The sequence below is a fragment of the Peromyscus leucopus genome, chromosome 3 (assembly GCF_004664715.2).
Source record: "Peromyscus leucopus breed LL Stock chromosome 3, UCI_PerLeu_2.1, whole genome shotgun sequence".
NCBI lineage: Eukaryota > Metazoa > Chordata > Mammalia > Rodentia > Cricetidae > Peromyscus > Peromyscus leucopus.
The window spans coordinates 119,608,854-119,634,678 of NC_051065.1; the positions used below are offsets into that span (position 1 = coordinate 119,608,854).

The 25,825-nt window shown below is 36.9% G+C and overlaps 1 protein-coding gene across 6 annotated transcripts in view; it reads left to right on the forward strand.

The window, feature by feature from the left end:
- Chl1 (cell adhesion molecule L1 like) overlaps positions 1-25,825 on the forward strand; it is a 206,536-nt gene that overhangs the window by 47,355 nt on the left and 133,356 nt on the right. For all 6 annotated transcript variants that reach the window (XM_028872713.2, XM_028872717.2, XM_028872716.2 and 3 more), the window contains exon 2: positions 2,240-2,309. The gene's annotated coding sequence lies outside the window, so the exon portion shown is untranslated. The remainder of the gene's footprint in view (positions 1-2,239; positions 2,310-25,825) is intronic.

The window sequence follows — 25,825 nt, forward strand, 5'->3', positions numbered from 1 at the left end:
TTTTTTATCTTGCTGAGCACATGATAATCCCATGGGGTTGCTTACTTCACTGTGTGAAAAATACTATGTTCAGATGTGAGACAGCCTCACACCTGCAAGATGCTCCTAGCAAGAGGGTGTCTGCGCCAGAGATGAACTAATTTAGAGCTTTTGTCTGAGTTTTCCTGTGGATAGATATGTTATTTTCAAAGTGACCCACCACATCTATTTACTACCTGTGTTCTCTAGAATGTTCTGTTTCACTCTCCAGTGTAATTTCTCTTTTTTCTGTATTTTCCCCTCAATTCATTAAAGCTTAAATATACCTGTGTTATATGATTTTATTATTTAATGAAGCAGCCAGGTATCTACTTGTTCTTATACTTGTAGATTATTCACAGTCAGTTTTCAGTATTCCCGTCAATTTTTCTTTTACGTTTGGAGTCTCTGTGAACATACAAATAAGTCTGATGAGCAGCTATAGCCTCCCAACTTGATGCCAAACAACTCTTCAAAAGCCCGAGTAAGAATATCAGTGTTTCAGCACAGAACCTGATCTCTATTGTCATGGGTGTTCTTGACAGTGGTGAGAAATTGGCACGTATTGGGATCCATTTCATGTTGTTTGCATGACACGAATAGATTTTGAGGGTTTGTCTAACCTTGAATTAATATTTGATCAGCAAAAATTGGATCCAACTGTGCGATACACTGACTACATGGTATCCTTATCACTTGAATAATAAAATCACATTGAATCTTATATCTTTTAACTTTAGCCTTGGATAGGGAATAGGTGCATCAAAAAACCTCACTCAATTTGTACTGCATTTTCTCTTTTCCACTGAAAGACTATTTGTAACCCTTTGGGTGCTGTATACCGCAGAATGACGTCAGTCTGTGTATTTCTCTAGTTAGGTAAAAATCTTCAGCTTGCCTCCAGTAACCAGTGAACCTCAGTGTGCTGGGGTGGTGTGTACCACTCATCCACTGGTTGGAAGCCACATAAAGTGCTGTTTTGTGCATTGTTAGTTAGCCATAAGCAATTCTATTTGTTGTAATCAAGCAAAAAAAATAATGGCCTCAGAAACAGGCCTAATGGGATTGAAAGGAACGTTACAAAACAAAAGTGTAAAGGGCACAGCCTGTGAAGTGTGTCACTTGGTCAATTGCACAGCAGTAGGAGCTTTCTTTTACTTGCTAGCTTGGAATTTTTCCTCCCAGTGTACTGGTGTGAGGTTCTCTCCGGAGGCATCACAATCTGTTTAGAACTTCTTGGCAACAGCTTTTGGATCAAGGCCAAAGTGATTGCCTGTTAATGCTTAAAATAGAAGAAGGTTACTTGCATATATATTTTTTAAAACAATCCTTTCCTTTAGTCCCAAAGAAGTTTTAGTTTTATAAATCTCCTTAATTAGTAATTTCTGCTGGATTGTGTTAGGATTATTAGATGAGATTAAGTCAATATGAATGATGTTTATTAAATACTGACAAGAGCCAAATAAAATCTCCTTGACCTATGTTTACTATTTGGTGCCTGAAAGAAAAGCTAAGCTCATCAGAGGTGTGTTCATGGGTCTGAATTAGAAAACAAGCTATGGATGCTCCCCTCCCCTAGAGTCTGTGTGTCAAGCTTCAAGTGATCTGGGAATTAACAATAAAAGGCTTTTGATAATGATTGATATACATCCTTCATTTCACACGTTGGTTTGTTAAAAGATGGGAGCTTGGCATGAATCTCTGTGGGTGGGAAATGGCTTCTTGAGTTGAAGGCTATGTTGACTCTGTAATTGATAGAGGTCTAGTTCTGGAGTGCTTTTTAATAGAAATCTCCTCATTTGAGTGACATCCTTTCATTTTGATGCCTTGGTCACCGCATCAGACCAAAGCAAGTGGCTATTATGTACAACAGTTTGTGGAGGGCTGCCAGGGATGAACACTAACAAATTGTGGTCTATTCCAAAATCCCTGAATCCATGAGGGCAGATGCATCAATAAAGCTTCCCATGTGAAGTGTAATTATGTGACTGTTTCAGCATGTCTACCCTTTCGACCTCCGATATTCTGAGATAGAAAAGCCCAGAATTCTGAGCAACAGAACAATGCTATTAGATATTTACACATTGGATTGTCTTTGATGCAAAGTGGGATGAGAAGATAAATTAGTATATGTTTAATACGATAAAGATGAAAATTAATTTAAAAGTTTCTCCATAGCTGGATATTATCTCTAAAACTGCAACTCTTGGTCTATCCCTAGGTTCTGCAAACAGCAGACAATGACCCTGTCGTGATACTCCAGGCAGATCATAGTGGAACTAAATTTACTGGTAAGAGTATTACTTTAATCAATTTCTTTATACATTTATACTGTGTTTAATTATCACATCACACAATGTATAAGTACAGCCAGAGGAAATAACAAGGGATAAGAAAATGTCACAAAAATTGAATATTCACTGCTCTATAGAGCATATATAAACCAGATACATAATAGTGTATGTGGATGTACGTGTGTGTGTGTGTGTATCTGTGTGCATGTGTGTATTCATGTGTCTGTGTATGTATGCATGTGTATTCCTGTGTGTGTGACTGACTGTGCATTCATGTATGTGCATTACATTAAAATGCTTTCTTATTTTTTTAAAGAAAAAAAAAAAACTCTTCCCTTGAAGTTATTTTTCTTGTTGGCTGACCTCTTGACATATTTGAAAATGACATCTTGACCACATTTATCTAAATGTCATTTTTAATGGAAAAATTAATTTTGCTCCTAAGTTCTGAGAAGGTTAACTTCTTAGGGGGCTTGGTGTTTACCTAGGAAAAACTTATATTTTCAGGGGTCAAAAAGAGCTTGCCATTTTGTGGTCTGGAGGGAGTTTGAACTGTCCCTAGGATTTGGATTAATATGAAATCTGACTTGACTCTTCAGTTGGAGTTTTATCAAATTGTTGCAATTCTAGGCAGTATGATATTCAGTTTCTAAGAATTTGAAAGTCAACAAGTCTGTTTTGAAGGGCTAGACACACACATTGATGTTTCTCCAAGGAAACTATGTGTGTTTAAACCTAGTTTCCTAATTCCTATTACTGGAAGAAGAGTTGTAATTACATGTAGGTAGAGCATATGCATTGTGATTACATTGTATGTGTGTATGTATGTATATGTATATATAGTAGAGTATATATATACATATATAATCTGATTGTTTTAATCATGTGTATCAATGCTATGCTTGGTCTTTAGTATTATGTTCCATTCAGAAAAAAGGGTCAACAATTAGTGTCATTTTTGGTTTTCAATACAAAGTGATTTGAAAGATTCATTCTTAATAATATAAAGTGTTTTCTCATGCTTGAAGAGCCCAGTTTTGCCAATGACAGAATATGATACCTGAAAAAATAAGTTATCATTTGATACATGCAAAACTTTTTGCTATATAAATTGCAAATAGGACCCTAATAAATACAATGCAAAGACAGACATGACACCTTGACTTTGAGTTACTGTTAACATTATTTAGCTTCTAGTAACCTGTAGAGGCCTTCTAAATGAAGTCAGGGCTGTTCAAGGAATAAAGATTTGAGGATACTGTGTGTGTGCTTTGAGAATCACTTGACCTCTTTGTCTCTTAGTGCAGTGGTATTATCCTCTGTGTATTTGCATCTTCTGTTTGGAACTTCTCTGAAGAGACATGTTAAGTCCAGTTAATCTGTATGTCTATTAGAAGATCATAAACCATGTGAGCTATATTCTAATTTCCTGAGGGAGAAGTCCTCCGGAAATCTGATTACTCAGGTCTTTTGATGATAGAGTTTATAAGGGGTGCATTTATTCTATTAAAGCCCTTTTATGACTTTATTTGTAATAAATTTCTAGTTTGTGAGATACCTAGGTAAGTTTTCTCAGAAATTAAAGGATCAAGTATAACACCCATGGGATGGGACACATAATTCAGTGGTAAAATACATGCCTGGAATGTGCAATGCACTGGGTTCAGAACAGCAAAAAATATCCCAGTAATACAGAACAATCAACCAAATAAAAAATATAAAACAACCAGTATATTATCGAGTAAACTTCACTCTACCATAGGAAGTCTAATTGTCTTTGTGCCAGCTTGGTATATAATTAATAATTATATCTGTTGACATCATAAAAAAGGATACAAACCTGTGAAATACACTACTGCTCACTCATTACTGTCTACCCCACCCTATATTTTGTTTAATTATAATTCTTTTTTTTGTGTTCTTGATGATTGAGCAAATCATTATTTAATTCTATATGATATGTTATTTCCTTTTTCAGTTTTTATTGTGATACTTGAGAAATTATCCTTGTAGCTTCCAGGAAAGTTTTGTGGGATAATGGTCCTAGAATACACAGACACACACACAAACACACACACAGACACACACACATACAAAAAACCACACAAATACACAGGTTAGCATGTACATACACACACACACACTCACTCGTTAATTTTCTTTTGTTAATCCTTTGTGTGGAGATTTCTCCCTTGCTACAGAGCCTCTTCAAAAATAATTTTTAAGAGAACAAACTAATCACTAGTGCTCTGGTAGAAAGGAATACTGATTTTGCTCTTATATTTTCCAAACCAAAAGTTGTCTGTATTTACTAAGTGCCCAGTTCATAAGTGCTAGAAATGTTTTGAGATTGATTCTGTGCCTATGAGATACATGCATGTTTATTTGTACATGTCATTCATTGCCATACCCATGTGTAATTTATCTAAAGAGTTATTGTCCATGCATCTTAACAGGCAGTTTAAGTAGTTGAATGACAGAGAAGATATTTTTGTTGTAGGAGTTCATGATAAAACATGGAGCAGCAGGTCACCTTGGGGCACATGCCCAGACTGATGGATGGTGCTTATCTCTGTCCACTGCTCCTCCTACTGATTTATGGATTTTGATGTGTTCTTTTATATCAAAGCCTAGGCTCCATGTCTTGGTTGTCCAGAAGAAAGATTAATATTTTCATTTAATCTTAGTAAGGTACTGTTGTGTGAAAAGATTACAGCTACCTTCCCTAGCTGGTCTGAGAAGTTTTTATAAAGGAATTGATTATTTGACACTGATTACCCAAGTCCATTGGCACAGACTATTGACAGGCTTGCATGATCTTGGCCTCTGTCCTCTGAGGATGAGAGAACAACCTCTGTATTGTGAAAGGTTTCAGTACAACAGCTCCATATACTGCACAAATGTAGCTTGTTTGGTCCTGCTTCCATCTAATTCCCATAATTAACACTTAGAATAGAACCTGAGGCACACCCTGTTCTATAAAAATGGGGATCAGGAAGAGGAAGTGAAGAATGGAGACTGGAAAGACTCTCATTATGGATTACTTTTTGGGCACCTGTGCAGAGGAGTTCCTGGATTGCTTCTCTGGATCCTGTAATTGCCTTGGCAATCTTGCTTAGAGTTTCCAATTCCATTTCAACATGGGCTGTGATGTGTTTAAGTGCTTTCGAATCCATCAGCTGCTGATAGCTCCAGCCAGCCAAGTGGCTTCTGGTCTTGTTACTGGCATTGGCTCTAGCTCATTCCCTTTAGGACTATTAGAAAATAAAAGGTGTAAGTTCCTGTCCATGCATATTATGCAAAGCCAAATTCTCCTTTCAAGAAGTTCTGTTTGGAAGCCAAGTAAAATGGATCTCCTTGGAAAGAATTTTCCCTCTGTTGAATAACTAAGTGTAGTTTTTCAGCATCTCTTGAGATGGGATATGGAGAGGCGTTAGAAGATTCCATCAGTGCTAGAATGTTGTGCATAAATAATTAATGTGTCATATTTCGTGTTGCTGACAGTAAACAGTGTCCTTTTCCTTTTCCAGTGATATGAATGCGTCAGAAGAGCGCCATGCCCTTGTCACAGAATTAATCACTTCTATCCATATTTGATGTTTACACCTTTTAAATATTTATGAGCTGTTATCTTGCTTTATTGTTATTTACCCTCTCTTGGGGCATGTGAGAAGCCTTGCATTTCTTCCTTAGCCAAGCATTCTACTTCCTTTCTTACTCTCTTGACTGTTCCTTGGATTACCTCCAATTTGCATATGTAATTCTGGTCTTGAGGTGCCAGAAATCCATTTGTTTCAACTGGAGTTTTATTGAAGTTGGTTTTATTCAAATCACACACACAAATAAACACGATTTCCAAGGCATCAAAATTCAGTGAGGGTTCTGAAGGGAAGCTGAGGTGCACAAACATACTATTAAGATGGTACAGGTAGATTTTATGTCCCTAGGAAAATGGAAGTCCAAAGTCAAAAGACTAAAGATGAGCACTGTGTGAAGAATTGCATTGTAAAACTTTACATACATGATCACATTGCAAAGCTTTTCTTTTTTGTGGATACTGCCAATCTATGGGTTTTCCTTAATCTCTTAACTGGGACACAACTGGGAATATGAATATCTATATGTATTTAACATGTAAAATGTTAGTGGTTGGATATATGCAAACACCTATGAGAGCACCCATAATCAAGGTACTATACATATCCATTATCTCCAGAGGTTTCCTCTGCACCCCTTTGTTTTTCTGGTTTTAAGATTTTTAATAGCAAAGCCTGGTACATTTCAGTTGAGGCAGGCCCAGACCCCTCCCCTGCTGCATCAAGGGTGAGCAAGGTGTCCAATTATAAGTAATGGGATCCAAAAACCCTGCACCAGGTATATCCTGATCACACTGCCAGGGTCTCCTCAAACAGACCCAGCTACACAACTGTCTCCCATATGCAAAGGGTCTAGTCTGGTCTCATGCAAGTTCCACAGCTGTTGATCTAAAGCTCATGAGTTTCTATGAGCTTGGTTCAGTTGTCTCTGTAGATTTCCCTGTGGGAAGACTTACCCTTTTGGAGGAGGTAAGAGTAGGCAGGGTGGGGAAGCAGAAGAAGGGATTAGAGGGGGATTTGTGGTTGGCATGTAAAATGAATAAAAAAATTAAATAAAAAAGATTTTAATAGACTTAGGTTTTTCCTTCATAGACTTTTAAAGAATTTTATTGATTTTTCACTTTTTCCACATTCAGAAAGCAAAATCTGTGTACAAAAGCAAAAATAGTTGCTATCATATTGCATGCAGAAAAAGAATAATATGACCTTTAAAATATGAAACATGAAAAGACACCGGAATACAGCAAAACTTCGGTGATCATTTTAACAAAACTCTTTTGCTCTTACATTGATATTTAAATGAATTGTTTAAAGAGCAAAGAGATGCATCAAATAAACAATATATCCATGAAAACATATAGTACCACCAAACAAATGACTTCAAGCAAAATCAAATGGAAGGAGAAAATTGTGTTTCCTTCACAAAATGCTGTTTTTACCCTACGGCAATCATGTTGGAGAAAAAGACCATGTATAACATAGACACAAATCATAGATGTCTTCCACAGTGGGGTTTATTGGATTGTGCACATGTGCAAATACTTGAGGCCTTGGGAAGGACGCACACCAATAACATACATCATGACTATCACCACTGAATGAGGCAGGGTGGGAGCAGGGCATCACTGAGGGCCGAGTGATGAAGTAGGGCATTAAGAAGTAAATCAAAGTCTCTGATCAAAGTCTAATTTAGCCTGCCATAAATGATCCTGTAGTAGAAGGAAGTCTCAAAGATTAGGATCTGCACATATAACACTGCACCCCAGCCCTATGGGGAGGGAAAAAAAAAACAGAGAGAAGGAGGAAAAAGAAGTCATACATCAAAGCTCTCTAATAAAATCTCCCTTTCTTAAGGACAGCGTACAAAATTAGAGAATTGCAAATCATTTTTACAGTGCAGTTGTGTCCCACCTTTGAAACTGTGAGACACAGGTATTGTTGGCTCAGGTAACTCGTTTACAGACACACCTTAGGCAGTGCTCGTCACTGCAATAATGTTTCTCTATTTGTAGTCCTTGCTTGCAAATATTAAACATCTCTTCACAATTGCAAGCAACAGGTATGTAATTTTCTACTTGAGAGACTATTAGTTGACTTTCATGGGCAGATACTCTAGCTAACACGATAATTGTTCACTTCTTTAAAACTAGCTATTTCAAACTTGGTATAATTTTTTTGTCCTTTTCTATATAAACTGAGTGTGGCCCCCTCTTAGCTGTGTGTAAATATTTGGCGGGAATTGAAAAATGCTTTGCCTATCCTCCTATTATCTGTACCCATGCTTGAAAATCAACCTAACAATCTGAGAATAACTTTGAGAAAGAGCATGCACATTTTATTTGAGAGCAATGATTTGATTTTCATATGCACAGAGAATATCATGGAAACATATGGAAATTCAAAACAGTAGTTAGATACCCACTGCATCCACCATTCTTGAAAAAGGATGATAAATTGAGTGGAAGTGGTAGATCCAAGGACAATGGGCTGGCATGTAGAGTTCATTGTGAGAGGGTAAACATGTGTGAGGGGCTGGTGGAAGATAAGGACATTTTTAAAGCTTTGTTCGTGCAGACCCATCTGCACGCCTGCCTTCTGTCTGAAGGGATAACGATTTCCCTGGTGCTGGAGAGGGGAGGGTGACTCCCGCTGCGGAAAGGGAACTTTGAGCCAGACGCAGGGAGGACAAATGGCCCTCTCTGAGTTTACTGCTTTACAACTGCTTTCAGTTCAAAACTAATTCTTTTTAAAAGATATTTATTTTGTTTACTTTTTACTGTGTGTCTGTGTCTCTCTTTAGGGGTATATGCACACAAGTGCCAGCACCCTTCAAGGTCAGAAGCACTGGATCACCTGGGAGTAGAATTACACAGGTCATGGGTTGTCTGATGAGGGTGCTGGGATAAGGAATCCAGGTCCTGCACAAGAGCAAAACTGCCACTTAATTCCTGAGCCCTCTCTGCAACCCACTCAGAAATAAATCCCATGCTAAAGTGATTTATTTTGGGGTGATATATTCTGGTCTTTCCCAATTCCTATATATTATATCCTAATGTCATTGCATCTTATATATGTCATACCAGTTTGAACCTGTACTATGAAAGTAGTGACAATTTTATCAGATTTCTTTCTTGTCTGAAATAGAGCATTTGGTTAGTTTGTATGAGTTAAATATTTTAGATGCATTTACTTAGTCATTCAATAATTATTTTTACTATAAAGTGCCCCTTAGCTAAGGATGCAGTCCTCAGGAAAAAATAGACACAACTCTTACCTCTAGGAAGATTTAATCTATTTTGGCAGGCATACATTACTTATATTGCCATGCAGACAAGCTCAAAGTTACTGCTCCATTGAGTTCCAGAAGTGGGAGTCTTATGGGAATTTGACCTGCTGTCCTCAGAAAAAGCTTTGTCTGAGTCATTGACACCTGACTGGAAATAATATGGGAAGTAAGCCACAGGGGGCTGGAAAGGTTGTTCAGTCAGTAAAGCACTTGCTGTATAAATACACAGACCTGAGTTCTGATCCCCATAACCCTTGCAAAAAGCAAAGTACAGAGAGTAGCCTTGACTTGGTGGAATCTTGAAGGATGTATCAGAGACGGTTAAAACACATTGGGAATAGAGGGTGGGCTGCGGGGAAGGGGAGAGGGGCAGGATCGGGGAGAACAAGGGAATCTGAGGCTGATATGTAGAACTGAATTGTATTGTAAAATAAAATAAAAACCACATTGGTCTAGATGAATTGATTAGTTTCAGTCTCATTGGGAGACCTTGTTAAAAACTTAAGGTGAGCCGGGCGGTGGTGGCGCACGCCTTTAATCCCAGCACTCGGGAGGCAGAGCCAGGCGGATCTCTGTGAGTTTGAGGCCAGCCTGGGCTACCAAGTGAGCTCCAGGAAAGGCGCAAAGCTATGCAGAGAAACCCTGTCTCGAAACACCAAAAAAAAAAAAAAAAAAAAAAAAAAAAAAAAAACTTAAGGTGGAGAGCCATAGGGGAATGATACCTTATGCTAACCTCTAAGCTCAGTTCACACACACACACACACACACACACACACACACACACACGTGTACACTCATCTGCACTAACAAGTGCATACTAGCCCCAACATACACAGTTTTTGTATGTATTTGAGAATATGTGGTAGAGAGAAGATTAGGAGCCTTGTTAGAGTGCTTTTGTCTTTCTTTAGCATAGACTTTTATGTATGTGTCCATGGAAAATCAATCTAATTATAATATAGGAAACAATATTTCAGGTAATTTATTAAGAGGATAGTCTTTAGAGGCAGTAACAATAAAATATGAGCTGCAGCTCTAATCTGGCAACTTCTTACTGGATTTTGAGCACATCTCCGACACTCAAGCTCCTGACTACTCATCAGATTACAGTCCTTTGTATCTCAGAGGGTTGACTGACTACAAACCCAAGTGAGCATCCTCTTCCTCTTCCTATTGACTTGCAGTGTGGTTTTGGGCAAATCCCTTTAGCCCTTCAAACTTTAACTACCTATTCCACAAAACAGAGGCATGGAATTAAATGATTTCAAGAGCTCCATGTTCGGAGTCTCATTTATTTTTCCAATTGGCAGTTTCGGTACAGAAACTGAGAAGCATGAGTTCCAGAGAAGTGTTGTTTTAGGAAAACAGAGTAGAACAGAGTTATACTATACAGTGACATGAACATCTTAATAATTTCTGCTGTCTTAGGCTACACCTTAGAGTATATATTTCTTCAACTAAAAAGCCATTAGAGAGCTTCAATAGGATGTTTAATTTCCCACCATGGTTTCTTAAATCATCCTCTTTGTAATTGTCACATTTCTACGGTCCAACTTAAAATGAATTCAGCTTTTCAGCTACTAACATTAACTGAGTTGGAAATCGAAGTGCAAGAACTATACAATCAAGTGTTGAGAAATAAACCCTTCACAACAAGGTTTTTAATTGCCACAATCCATGAAGACCACTAAGAAAGTGGTTTCTTTCTTTATGAAATATAGAACATGGACTGGGGAGATAGCTTATTCATTAAAATGCTTTCTACACAAGTATGAGGACTTTAAATCAATCTATAGCACCTACTTAAGAAGACTAGGCACAGTGGTGCACACCTTTAAATCCAGAAGAGATTGGGGGAATGCTGGGAGTTTGCTGGACAGCCTGTCTAACACAATCGGTGAATGTTAGGTCTTTCTGAGCAATTCTGTCTCACAATGCAAGGCAGACAGGATCTGAAGGACAACACCTGAGGTTGACCAATGGCCTTTCCATGCCTCCCCACCACAGTAATGAAAAACATGAATACATGTGCACATACACACACACACACACACATACACACACACAAACATACACATACAAGTATAAGTAAATAAAAGGTGGGATAATATATCTGAAATTATTTTTGCACGTTTGAAATAAATTGTATTTTATTTTTAGATACAGAAAAGTGAAAAAGCATTTCTCTTATTCTTTGTTATTTATTTAAATATGTAAATATTTAGTTTCAGTGGAGGCTTTTTTGACACCACTATTGTTTTAGCTTGACAAAGTTTGCTTTTGATAATGCCAAACATGTAATTTGTCTCATCAATGATACATGTGGAAAAAGGAACCCAGATACATGTTTTTCTTTTTTGCATGTTTTATCTTTTTTATATTTGCAAACCTCACTGTTAAAGTATGTATGATAAATATGCTAAAAAAATATGGGAACATAAATTAAGCATATTCAATGGGATGCCCCCATGCTATTGTACCTAAATTATGGGTTAGATAAACAAGAAGTTGAGTTACTCCATATCAACTATGTTTATTAAGTGAGAATTAGATCTCCATCCAGTACAATCCAGACCCACACCTGAATTGCAGCACACAGACCCTGACATGAATTAGCCTTGCTTAAACTAGTCCATTATTTTCTGACTGTCTCATTCATTACAGCGTTAAATGGTATTTCATGTTGATTTACCCTTTCATTTTTTTTTTCCCTTGTAAGATTTTCCATGTTGTCAACCTCTGTTGGGATGTGCTTTTCATTTGCAAATGCCCAATTATCATGCCTTCCTGTTGGGTGGGAAACTGATTAGCATACATTAATTAAGGTAATGAAATAATTATGGTTACCATAATATAAATATATAGAAACTAACATTAGCGAGGCCTAATTGTCTAGTGGCTACAAGCATGTGCTTTGGAGAGATGTGATTACAGAAGGAGATGTGATTGCAGAGGGCTCAAGTTTGACCTTCAGAACTAACTAATGATGAGTGTTTTTTGACAATTACTTATGTCCTAGAGCTTCAGTGTTCTCATGAGTAAAGGAGAAATAACAGCGTAGACATTTTTGAATAGGTGTATTCATTATAACTGTTACAGTCAGAGTTCCATACTAGTAAAGGCTCAATAATCATCATATTATTTTATTGTCCTGGCCACAGAGATGTGCAGACATCCTCTTCTGACTTAATCAGGCAACACAGAGCATTTAGATTCTTTTACTGGAAATGCACTGGATTCATTTCACAATAACAGAGCTAGACTCAAAGAATGACTACAGGAAGCAAGCAAGACAGACAATCAGCACGATGGCTTTAGTTTAGTGTTTATGTTCCTGGAGCTAAGGGGTCTTTTCCATCTTGGTCTTTTATATAGCTTTGGTTTGTGTGCCAATAAAGTCTTTTAAATCTGTTTTTCTTCCTTATTTTGGTGGCCTGCTAATGTAATCCAGTAACACAGTTGTATTAAATGCATGTCCCCATTCTTCAGTTTAACACTTGTTACTTCAAATGCTTCATTCCTTGTTTATTATTATTAAAATGTATGTTCTATTTGTATGGTGGATACCTGGCAATTCTCTGTCATGATCTATAGAAAAATCTTTACCACTCAATAGAAAAGTTTTGGGTGAATAAATGGGTTAGGAAAGAAAATATAAAGAATACACACACACACACACACACACACACACACACACACACACACACACACACACATATATATATATATATGAGAGGTCAGACTCTTTTCAGATGGCGTCACTAAAAGACAGGGAACATGAGAAGTGCCAACACTTCCTGCTGCTGTTTGAGCAGACCTGAGTCTCTGGAACACCAGATGACTCATCATGGTCTCCCAGCTAACTGGAGACCCTGTAATTTGGCGCCAAACACCAGGGCGTTGCCGGCTTCCTGCCCTTTGTCTGCAGACACACTTCCTGGACATACTGTCCCTCTTGTACACTTTCACATAACACAGGTTGTATGTCATTTGGACTGATTGAACAGCAACTTGTTATGACTTTAGCTGATTGGGTAATGTATGCTTATATGCCAGTCAACAAACACATTAAACCAGATGTGCACCTTGATGCTGGTCTCCAGAGTAGTCTGCTTCCTGGAAAAGTCATTGTAACTCTGTCTCATTCACCCTAGCAACATATATATATATATATATATATATATATATATATATATATATATATATATATATATATATATAATTGCCCATATATAATTGCCCAGGGTGTGCTTCCTGGAAATAGATGAAGATGTAAGCTCAGTCTCCCATGACCCATAACTAAAAACAAAACAGAAACAGAAGCAAAACAGGAATAAATGGGTATGGAGGGATAGCTGTCATCTTAGCTCTGGGGAGTCTGAGATGGAAGAATTTCTGGGGCATACTGGCCCGCCCTTGTAGTTGAATAAGAGAGCTTCAGGTTCAGTAAGAAATTCTGTCCTCCCCAATAAGGTGGAGACAGGCATGGTTGTGCAAGCCTTTAATCCTAGCTTTGGAAAGTGGAGCTTGGTTGATCTTTGTGAATTGGAGGCTAGCCTGATCTATATAGGGAGTTCCAGGCTACATCATGAGACTTTGTCTCAAAACAAAGAAAACAACATTGTTGCAGAAAGCAAAGGAAGATACTGAGGCCAACAAGTGGCCTATGTACACACACTCACATGAGCACACCCACATGAACAGACACACATATATGAATAAAACAGTAAACGTATTTCCTAATATAAACCATAAACTGTATCTGTGTATTTTCTTGCACATTTTAGAAGACACAAATTGAATATCTCTTGAGGTCTTACATCAAGTCAGCTACAATATGTGACATTATGCATACCTTTTTAAATTTTAGAATAATATTACCATTATTATTATTATTATTATCATTATATTTTTATTTATTTATTTTACACCCTGGCCACAGTTTCCCTTCCTTCCTCTCCTCCCAGTTTCTCCCCTACATTCCCTCTGTTACTACCCCCTAATCCACTCCTCCTCCATTTCTGTTCATGAAAGAGAAGGTCTCCTATGGATATCAAAAAAATATGACATATCAAGTTGCAGTAAGACTAAACACTTCTCCATGTATTAAGGCTGGGCATGGTGACCCAGTATGAGGAGTATGGTACCAAAAGACAGTAGAAGAATCAGAGACAGCCCGTGTTCCCATATTTGGGAGTTCCACAAAGAGGGCCAAGCTATGCAACTGTAACATATATGCAGACTGCCTAGGTCAGTCCCATGCAGGCTCACTGGTTGTATGTTCATTCTCTGTGAGCCACTATGAGCACAAGTTAGTTGGTTCTATTTTGTGGTGCCCTTGACCCCTCTGGCTCCTACAATCCTTCTCCCCTTCTGTAGGATTTCCCAAGCTCTGCCTAATGTTTGGCTGTGGGTCTGCATCTATTTCTATCAGTTACTGGATGAAGCCTCTCTGATGATAATTATGCATACCTTTTAAGGCCCTTATCTCATTCCTGTAAGAGGAATTGCCTTTCTAAGATCACAACACATAACACTATCAGACTATTCATTAGGTTTCAACACTTGGGTTTTGAAGAGGGTCCAATAAACATTTGAAATACATGAAGAAACCAAAATTGATTTTCCCTTCTTAGTGCTCCTGTATCAGGACTTGTTTAATCCACCTTTAAGTACAATAGTTCTGCCCTTTGGAGCCCATTTCTGTCCTATGAAATCATTCTTGAATTAAGGCCTTTGAAATAATTTTTTCATTCTAAATCTTTTTATTTGTTTTCTACTAGAATTTTAACCTGGAATAAAAAAGCCATTGTTTTTTGGACAAAGATTATTTTAATCAATGAGTAAACTGAATGTAAATCTCTTGACTTAGACACTGAAGTGATGAGAGATCCTGCTTCTAGGACTAAAAAGAAATATAAACGTTTCATAGAGTTTTGTAATCTTCATAGATTTTAAATAATTATGATTTATAGTCTATATCCACTTATTAGTAGTAACCACTCAAGTAACTCCTTCATGTCACAGAGAGGGTCAGAAGGCCACTGTTTTTTATTTCAAAGCTGATAATATCTGTGTACATTTAGACACTAAAATATACTGAATTAATCATTAGGAAATTTCTAAATATTTGAGTCTATTTCTTAACTGTGGTAGTTTGAGCATACAAGATTACCTAAAAAAAAAACTTGAATTTAAATAGAAATGTAACTCAATTGAAAATATATCCAAGCAGCACAAATATCTGAAAAAAATGACTGTGCCATTTAGGTGGTTTGTGAATAATTTTATTACTGTGTTGTTGTTTCATTTTGATGGAGATATAGAATGTGTCTACCACTTGGTTCACTGATTCCTAAAGAGCCAGTATGTGGATGTATGTCTGGAAGGCCCCAACAAGAGAAATCTTGGAAAGTATATAAAGTCTCATTTTACAGGTCACTAGCATCAACTTGAAGCCTTCACTTTTTCTCATATAGAGTTCTGTCTCGGAAGCCCCCGTATAGTGTCTGGTATGAGGGCCTTGGATAGTAAGAGGAAGCATTGTTTCATGTGGATATCAGTCATACCATCATGAGTCACAGAATTATGAATCATAGTCAGTGAGATCCAGTGCAATCAATACAACCACTCCTTTGGGTTTTGAAGACCTTTCAATTACCACCCACTTTGATGTGGTATACACTGTTATCCCAGACAGATCAGTATATAGAGACTTGTACCCTAGTGACACTGCTGGTTAGGAGGCCTTTAGGTCATTGAATGTCTGCTTTTGAAGGGAGAACATGATGTCAGCAGTTTCTACTTTTACTTCCTGGCTATGAGGTTAGCAATTTACTCTACCATCCACTTCTGCCCTGGTGTACTGCCTCACCACCAATGTCTAACAGAGATGCACAACAGTGGGACCAACCTGCCACGGACTAAAGTCTCTATAGCTATGGACCATATTTCCCTTTATAAGTGACTGATCTTAAGGATTTTTATGGTGATGGGAGGCTGACCCTGACACTCTTCACACTGGCTACTGTTACATACTTTCACAAGTTTTAATAAGAGGTCTCCTTCCCCAGGTTTCCAAGACTGTACTTGTCACACCAAAGCTAGAGTTGTGTTTATAAAAGTTTTCACATCTTTCTTTCAGGGTTTTCCTTCATTTTTGACATATTTCTTCCATGAGAGACCATAGAAAGCAAAATCTATTTCTTTTCTTTAAGTTTCGGTTTTTTGAACACAAGTTTAATGACTTATTTTACTCAAGTCTTCTACAAGAAAATTTCTCCAGCTACTTGAATTTTTCTCTCCACAAGACTTTTTAGCAATTTTATCACCTGTATGTGAAGCCTATGGCATCATGTTTTCAATTAACATACATGTATTTTTTTTGTGTGTAATATGTATTCCTAAGCCCCTTCCTTGGGATAAATAATTAGAATTTTTATTTTAATTATTTTTATTATTAGGCATCTGTCTGGTGGTGTATTCAAGCACTGTGAACCTGAAGCAGGAGGAGTCTCAAGTTCAAAGCCATCCTTGGCCGCGTAATGAAAATACAATGGCAATAGAGCTCAGGGCTCTGTTCTACCCACATACTAATGTGTTCATTTGACTGGTTTTTATATAAGTGAGTACAATGCTCAGTTCAAAAAACACCAAAACTAAAATTTAAAACATCACTGTCTTCCTTGATGCTCTTAAAGTGTCTTTATGTTTATGCATCAAAGCATTGACCTAGCAATATTTATCTCAAATTTTTGCACCTACTTGCACATTAGTGGACAACTGCAGATAACGATGCCCTATTGCATAACATTTGTTATAACACAGGCTTGTTATTTTAAACAACCTCAGTCAGACCCTGTTTGGTCCATGGTACTAAGCTTGAGAATTTTCTCCCAGGTCCTAGCACATTCTAAGGCCAGTGTGACAGCAGGTACAAATAACATTGTGGATTCAAGTACAATAGGACAGCTTACCAGGCCAGACCTAGATAAATCATTGAACAATGTTATGTAATTGATATAGCTAGAAGGAATTGTATAAATGGGTCAAAAGGCAGACCTCAGTGGTAACAATGGAAAGAAAAGGTCTATACAAAGGCTTTGGCTGGAAGGAAAAACTCTTATTTTCCTATAAACTTCATTACTAATAAAATAATTGGGAAGAGCAGTAAGAAACAAATAAGATTAGAGAATCCAAAATGGTTTTTAAATGAAATTATTTTTCTCAGACTTTTCCAGAAGGCGTCGGCAGTTCTGGGGCCATGAGATGGTCATCCATTATCATGGTTTGAGCTATTTTTTTTTTTATTTTCATAGTTTAAGAAACCCACTGTCTGTCCCACTTGTTTATCAATTCATTGTATTTTTTCCTCCAAAGAAAAATAGAAGCATTTAAATTATGAGTTAAGATGTTCATCACAGTAATGATATACCCACTCACTCTGCTTCTAGCTATTCAGAAGGGACACATCTCATGTTTTGCCTTGATGATGGCACAGAAAAAAGTTTGAGTGTTGCATAACATGAGTCATCAAACAAAAGCACAAACAAACATATTCACTATATCTATTTCCCAATTCATTTTGTTCTGTTTATCACCATATTTATGTATATAATGATTATTGCCATGGAAGCTATGAAATCAAATTATTAAAATAGGAAAGATAAGGATAGATGAAAGAAGAAAATAAGGAAGTGTAGAAAGGAAGGAAAGAAGAAAGGAGAGGGAGGAGAACTAGATGGAAGGTGAACAATATCAGGGAGAATGGAAGGGTGAAAAGGAAACAGAGAAATCAGAGAGAGAGATTCAGAAAATAATATAATTTCTCCACAAAGTATCATGAAACACTTTGTGTCAGCTTTAATCATAATTAAGCCCAAAACTAAGATTTCTATTTACCACCTGTATAATTTCTACAGTAACAAATTTATTTTGTTAAGATGTTGTAAAAATTTATGAATCACAGAAGGATAACACTGAAAAAAATACTAATTATAAAACCCATAAGACTTTGTTATTTACACTAGGCCTATCAGATTAGAGGCCTACCAGATAATAGAACATGAGAATTTAAAAATATAAGCTATAATATTTAGGGGCAACTGCAGAAGAACTAAACCAGTATGTATCAGAATAAATGAACTATGAATAAAAAGGTAGTGATTATAGAGTAAGTACAGTTATGGCTGGGTAATAATTCAGTCTTCAGCATTTTAATAGAAATCAAATAATATATATTACTAGCTTCTCAAGATTGATAACTTAGTGTGGGAGCTTTTGTATCATGAGTTGGCTGACAATGTGGGGTTACACAGACTACATTAGGGACCAGAGAGGTCAATGTTAATGAGCAGGCCTCATGAGTGGTTAAGAGCCTGGGAATTGGAGTACTGGAGGAAATAATTGTTCTCATTTAAGAAATCTCTGCTTAGCTCTGGAATACCACTACTCTGCCCTACAATAAGAATGCTCTTGTCATACTTTCTTCATTATTCAATAAAGAAATAAAAACTTTCATGCTGTAACACCTAATGTTTGAGAAATGGAAGCCAACTGAAGCCTCAAAGAAGTCATTGTGTAGACTGAACAGAACACACCTGTAAGGACATCCCCATTAAGGTTTCTGGAGATGTCTTTCTCTCTTTTGGTTAACAAGTAGGACAGCCATCAATTGTTCATTCTTGATGACAACTTTCTAATGACCTTGTTTAGATAAAGACTCTTTACCTGCAGAATTGGCAATGACTTTGAAATCTGAAGACTGGTCTAAATGTTGTGCCAAACAAGCATAATTTGGAGAATGGATTATTTTAAAGATCTCCCTGCTAAATAAGTTGGACCCAGTTAGAATTCAGTTGCCCTTGAATGAATCTCTAGAGCTGGTGAAACTTCCTAATTGACCTCCTTCTGTTCTCTCTTGTACCCTTGAGCCTGCTGGAGATTGGGATGTGAACTCTTGGCTGTCTGACAGACCTAATTCAGTCTCAACCCTGGGGTGTTATTGTTGCCTTAAGGTTATAGCTCTTAGAATATTTGGGGGAAAGAAGCAAGCCAGAGCCAATTGACTGGTCTAACACCTCACTGAAAATGTTTCATTTACAATATAATGGCTCTGGTTTTTCTACTTCTTTGTACTCCTATACAGTTTTTTTTTTTTTAAATCCCAAAATGTTAGGGACTGGAAAGGTTTATTTGCCACTGAAAACTTAACAATGAAGGGCTGTTCTACACATTTCTCACTGCACCACCTCATTCAAGCATCTGTACATCTATATCTGTATCTATGACTTGTTATTGTTCACATGATTGATTTATCAAGTCCCTTTTCTCAATATCAAAAATCACATTACTTCTTTGATTTATGCATGCATCTGCTTCTGTTCTTCTCATTGACAGTTTTTTGTAGCTCCTATATGACAAATATTTACTACATATGTGTTGGCCTACTGAATTATTTTAATGACACCATGTATTTTTTGTACTTCTGAGCTACAAAAACTTGTGTAAGCTGTGTGATTTGACTATATCTGTGTTCAGCATTGATTTTAATGACCTTTGCTTGTGCAGCTTGCCTGAGATGGATAGTCCTGACAAAGTGCACTATCCCTGGATGTGCAGAAATGCCCTAATGTTCGAAGTCCTGAATTCTATTTTCCATGGGATGAGGTGTTCTCTCTGGGTCATTCAGACTTTACTGTAGGCATAACCAATTAGTAGTTAAATGACTTGAGTGAATCTTTTTATGTGCACTATTCAAATGACACTAAACCCACTGCCACATGAATAGAAGAAATAAATTATTTCTTTATGTACAAATTTTAAAGCAAATCCATACAATGAAGGATGTCTCTTCATAACTATGGCTTTTATTGCTTTCTTTACTATACCAGAGTATAATTTTAAAGAGGAACTTGTAAATCTCTTATTTTGTATTGTGGTAGAAGTAAGAATTCACAGTAAGACGGTCATATGGGTTTTCTAATAAACATGTTAAACAAAGAAGTTTTGAAAGCTGTACATTAAAGTAAAATCTATGAGAATGCTTTTGTTGAGAACTGTCTTCTTTAAGAAGTAATAGGACTGTCAAACAAAATTTTCCTGTTCTAAATCACTTACACTTGGCATACATATATAATTAGGCCTACTTTGTTTCAAACATAGCTTGTAGAACACAAGAACCTCCCCTTCCCCCATGCTTCTAATTTTGGCCATCCTCAGAGTCTGGGGCTATTTGGGAAGCTAGAGTCCCATCTCTAAAATCTAAATTAGAATGGATGATCCTTGGCCTTTTAACAAAGAGCATTTTGATTAATAAGTAGTCTTCTTTGGGCAGTTGCAGAAATGTGTCATTTTGGAAAACAAAGACCTTCTGTCTCTTTTCACAATCGATGTTTTGCATAAAAGACCAGAGTGCTTAGTGAATGAGACATCTACCACACTGTGTAAACATTCTTTCCAGTCACTGCTTTCTGGTCAGCGATCATGAGAGCAGTGAAAACTCTTTAGTTGGAAACATTAAGAAGGAGCCACAGATAGCCCTCCACACAGAAGTACTTTTTGTAAATTTGCTAATAATCAGACACATTATGAAACAGAGGCATGAGGCTTGTCTAACCTGTTTGCCTGAAGCATTATTAGTGTTACTAACAGGACCACAGTTTACAAGTCAGATCTCTGGTGTACCAAGTGCTGTCTGTCATTTGGATAATGTAATTTACTTAATTAAGAGCTGATGTTGCTCAGGTGGTAGGACAGTAGGCACAGAAGACAAACAACTGGGGTTCACACAGTACTTCCTTTCACTTGCCAGCTGTGCAAACTTTGCCAAAGTCCCTAACATCTCTGTGTCTCAGTTAGCTTGCTTATAAAACAGACAATAGAAACGCTCGCCTGATAGAGTATTATGTGCTTAAGTCAGATGATGACATTTACATACTTAGAAAATACAGCAAGTGTTCAATGAAGATTTCCTTTGGCTTTCTAAGATGTCATTCAGTTAGTATACATGATGAGATGTCACATGGTTTACTGATCATTAGTAATCAAAGAAATCATTTCCTCTAGATAAGTAAGTGGGGCTCACACCAATTTCTTCACCAGACCATGACTGAAATTCTCAAGTGAAACGGGAGTTCTGCTTTTTTGTAACCTTAAAGTCCCAGTAAGAGAAGATACAATGTTTGCACTTGGTAGGTTTGTACGATTCTACACATTCATGCAAAGTCTGTGTGTGGAAAGGTGGTAATGGGAAGTCAGGTCTATAACTGTCATAGTGAAGCAGGAACAGCAATGAGATGGTTCTTTTTTTAAGGGTTTTAACTTTGATAAATTCTGGAAAAGGGAAACAGAACAGAGGAGATTATGAATCAGAATAAACAGCCTAGTAATCTTTCATGATAGCAGAGATTTTCAGTGCCCAAAACACTTTAGGCAAGTTCAAGATTGGGCAAAATAACATGCCTTCTAGGAAAACAAATAACAAACCAAGCATTGCATGAGGAGACAAAGAAACTGGCCATTTGGTTTTTGAAAGTCGTGGTGTTTGTGCAACTTGCTCTCCCAGATGGTTTTCTTGTGGACATCTCTCAGAGGTTAGCATGGAGACCACATTGTCCTCCATGAAGCATAAATTTATACTGAAGGAAAAGATTCTTCTTTCTTGCACCCTGAAGAATCATGTGACTTAGTGTGGACTAACTTCCATTGCTATGGTGGTCTTAGCTCAAACTTTCTTTGCTCTGGACCCATAAATAGCAGTGATTTTGGCCTCTAGGAGTCATTCTTGAGAGTGGCAAAAGAAGATATATCTTTGTAATAATTCCCACAGAGTCAGAGGCTTTCAATGACCACAGCTGGCTAAGCACTTGGAGCTCTATCTATCTACATAGTAGGACTGCTATTATTACATAGATATACATTTCTATAGAGTTGATGGGAACTTAGAGGAACTGTATCCCTTTATAGCTTCTCCAAGAGATGAGTTGATGCCATAGATGCTCTTAAAATCCTGACTAAGTAGAAAGGTTTGGTCTTGGTGCCAGTGACATCAAGATAGAGCCTTGGTTTATAGCACCCTGAGTATGATTGTGTATTGTTGGTTGAAAAGGTTCAGGGTGAGATGAGAACTGAACTTCTAGTAGATAAAGCAATAGCAATATGGTAGAGCTTTTGAGCAAGGATGCCATGTTGTGGATGTACACACTTCCCACGAGTGAGGACGGATGTTCCCTATCAGCAAGGCAAAACTTCCAGCCATATCAGGATACTCCATGACACATTTATATTTCATATTATAATAACAGGCTGATGTCCTGATGATCTGAGGTGTCTTCTGCAATTCATGTGTCAGTACCTGTGTGACATTCACCTGCATAGTGTGTCCTCATTGCATTTGAAGTGGTTTACCTGGTTCCTTGTATTCATTTGTTATTTTCAGGTTACATTTCATATTTCACAGAGTGCAGATATGATTCTCTGCTATATTTGTTGTATTTACTTTCACACAGTACGCAGGATTTTGATAAATGCCTACTGAATAATTAAACAAACAGGTAGTGTTATTTTGGTTAAGACAGTACTACTGAGTAGCAAGATCTCTGTTCAGAATTATGCTAAACTGTGCTTCACCATCCTCCCCTGGTGACTCCAGGCACACAATTTAATGAGAATCCCTTTTTTGCCCTAGTAGTAACTTATTTTGCATAAGATCCTAATTAACCAATATGAGGTGGTTTAGGCCTTGGGGGGCACTGGGATTATTAATTTTCCTTTATTTTATGTTCATATTTTCCTTCTTCATGGTCTCTTCACTTCCTCAGAAATTGTCACTGTCAAGATCTTAGCCACTATTATCTTAAAACTATGAGAACTTATTTACTCTAGTAGAAGGTGAAAATTAAAATTAAAACACAAATTTTGAAATTTCATCTTTGTAATATATAAAATCACTTTATATGTTATGTCATTATCTTCACTGATTTTAAGATAAATACAAAATTAAATGCTTGTGTGTATCTGAGAGGCAAAGCTATTTTCCCATTAATTTGCACCATTACATTGTTTTTACAAAGAAGAAAATATCAAGTATTTTACAACAAACATTCTCCTTAAGGTATTTTCTGAGGAAAATGGTTCATTATGTGAAGCATTTTCAAGAAATGAGGAAAAGCTTATGCTGAATTCCCCCTTTTCTCTCTCTCTCTTTGTGTGAGTGTGTCTATTTGCCTATTTCTCTGTGTGTGCGTGTGTGTGTGCATGTGTGTGTGTGTGTGTGTGTGTGTGAGTGTGTGTGTGTTGCACATGTGTAAGCAGGTGAGTATGAAGAACTCAGAATATCTACCATTTTTTATTTTATTTCCTTGAAGCTTGGTTTCTCTCTGGACCTGAATCTAGGTTGGCAGCCAGCAAGCCCTGTCATCCTCTTGTCTCTGCCTCCCATATCTCTGAGATAGCATGCACACAAGACACACATGGCTTTTTACATGCATGTTGTGGGATATTTCAGAGGTCATTACATTTATTAAACACGTGCTTTTCCTGCTTGAGTCATCCCCTGAGCCCATGCCTGTATTTTCTTTTCTTTTAATTTTCAAGAAGCCATTTTAAGTTGTATACGTGTGTACACATGGTGTGTGTGTGTGTGTGTGTGTCTGTATGGAATCTGCATATGTTTAGAGACCACAGGTATTGGATCCTTTTGGAACTAGAAATATAAGAGGTTAAAAACCACCCAGCATGAGTTCTGAGAACTTAACTCAGGTCTTCTGAAAGATCAACAACTTTTCTTAATCATTAATCAATGTCTCAATCCCTTACATTTTACTAAAAACATTATGAGGCCCCATAGGCATCAATCTTGTCATTTGAATCATTGGGTTTGATCGATTCTTCTATCAATTCTAACTGGTGTATCCTTCCTATGAAACATTGCTTTGGTGTTACATCACTATTAGTAGTTTGGGTGTTTGTCCCAGTGAGTACTTTATTGAATTCATATTCATTGTTAGCATTGCATATTCTGTCTAGTTTTTCTTCAAATATGTTGGTAGACACAGTCATTTGCATGAAAATGGATATATATTTCTCAAGTTCTTTATGGCTTATATTACTTTACATTACACTGTGAATAAAATAATTCAGAATAATATGGAGCTTTCTAGAAAAATTAGCAATAAGAGAGAAAATTTATTAAGTGGATACTAGATTGTGCTATTAGTATATATTTTAAGTTAGGTTCCACAATACCATTAATATATTTTTTTCACTACTTAAAGATTATTATACAGCTTTTAAATATATCTTTTACATTTTATTAATAGCATGTTTTGAGATAGATATACATCTAATAATCCCATGGGTACACATAAAAGAAATAGAAATCTTTGGAATTTTCAAGTTGGTCTTTAAAGTTCCTGCTACATATTACGAGGTAGGTTTAAGAAATAGAAGGTTTTTCTTTTTTTTCCAATATTCCAAAATAAAAGATGTGAATACTTAGAATTGATTCAGATGGTAGCCAAAGGACTAGCTTTAGATTTCTTGAGAACTGGTAAGATATGGCAAAAGAATATTGAAGAGGGCTTTGTATGTTGTGGCTATTTTTTTTTATTCTCCAGTTACTAACTAGAGACATGTATACTTACTACATAAGGATTTAAACTTACTACCTAGGGAAATCAAACACTAAAAATAAGGCTTGAATCTATTGCTGGTGTCTTCTTAAGAACTGAAAAATTTTCAACTTCAGGAAATGTGGTTGCAGCCACTCATCTTGTGCATGGCAAGATAAGAAGGTAAAAGTGGAGTGAATGGTTACTTGGAATGCTTTAGCCTTTAGGCTGTGAACCATTTATGACAAGGGAAAATTCCTCTCATGGTACTTTCCATGCTTTTGACATCTCAAAGTCAAGTGATACAGAAAGAACTTACTATATTTATAGACAACTGTTGCCAATGAAAGAGCACTTTTACGTTATCTAAATTAACAATGAATTTATCTGCTTATTTCTGTACCAGTGTTGGTTAGATAAGAAAATATTGCAGAACCAGAGGTTAGGTGGGCTGTGGGAAGTCCAGATTCACTTCCTTATTTGGATTCCTCATGAATACAACCATGTTCTTTAGATCATACACATTTCATACTATGTAGCTGAGGAGGAACTGGTTGACTGACATTTGACCCAAAGGGGCCAAAACAGGTTATGGTGTATTAGTAACAAGGAACTGTAGGAGCTGCAGTAGGTGTAAGAGGTGGGCTGGAATTTTTCCAATGCAAGAGTTGTGCTGGAAAAGATTTCTGTGGGAGAAATAAAAGAAAGAGAATAAGTTCTTTTTCTCACTTCATTTCTTTCCAGTTACAGGCCTGGCTAAAAATGAGGAAGAAGTGCATTTTAAATTAGACTGAGCTTTAGTCGTAGATGATAGCATCAGACTTCTAGAATAATGATATGACTGTAGGGAGACGGGGAATGTGAATTTTACAAAAGAGTGTGGAAAGGTATGCTTCTAGACCCAACAGGAAATAGATGTAGGTTCATGTGTCACCAGTGACAGTTGGACTGGATAATTCTAAAGGATTCCTATTTTATTGTGGCAGATTTAGACCTCCATGTTTATTTTGTTTTCTAGCC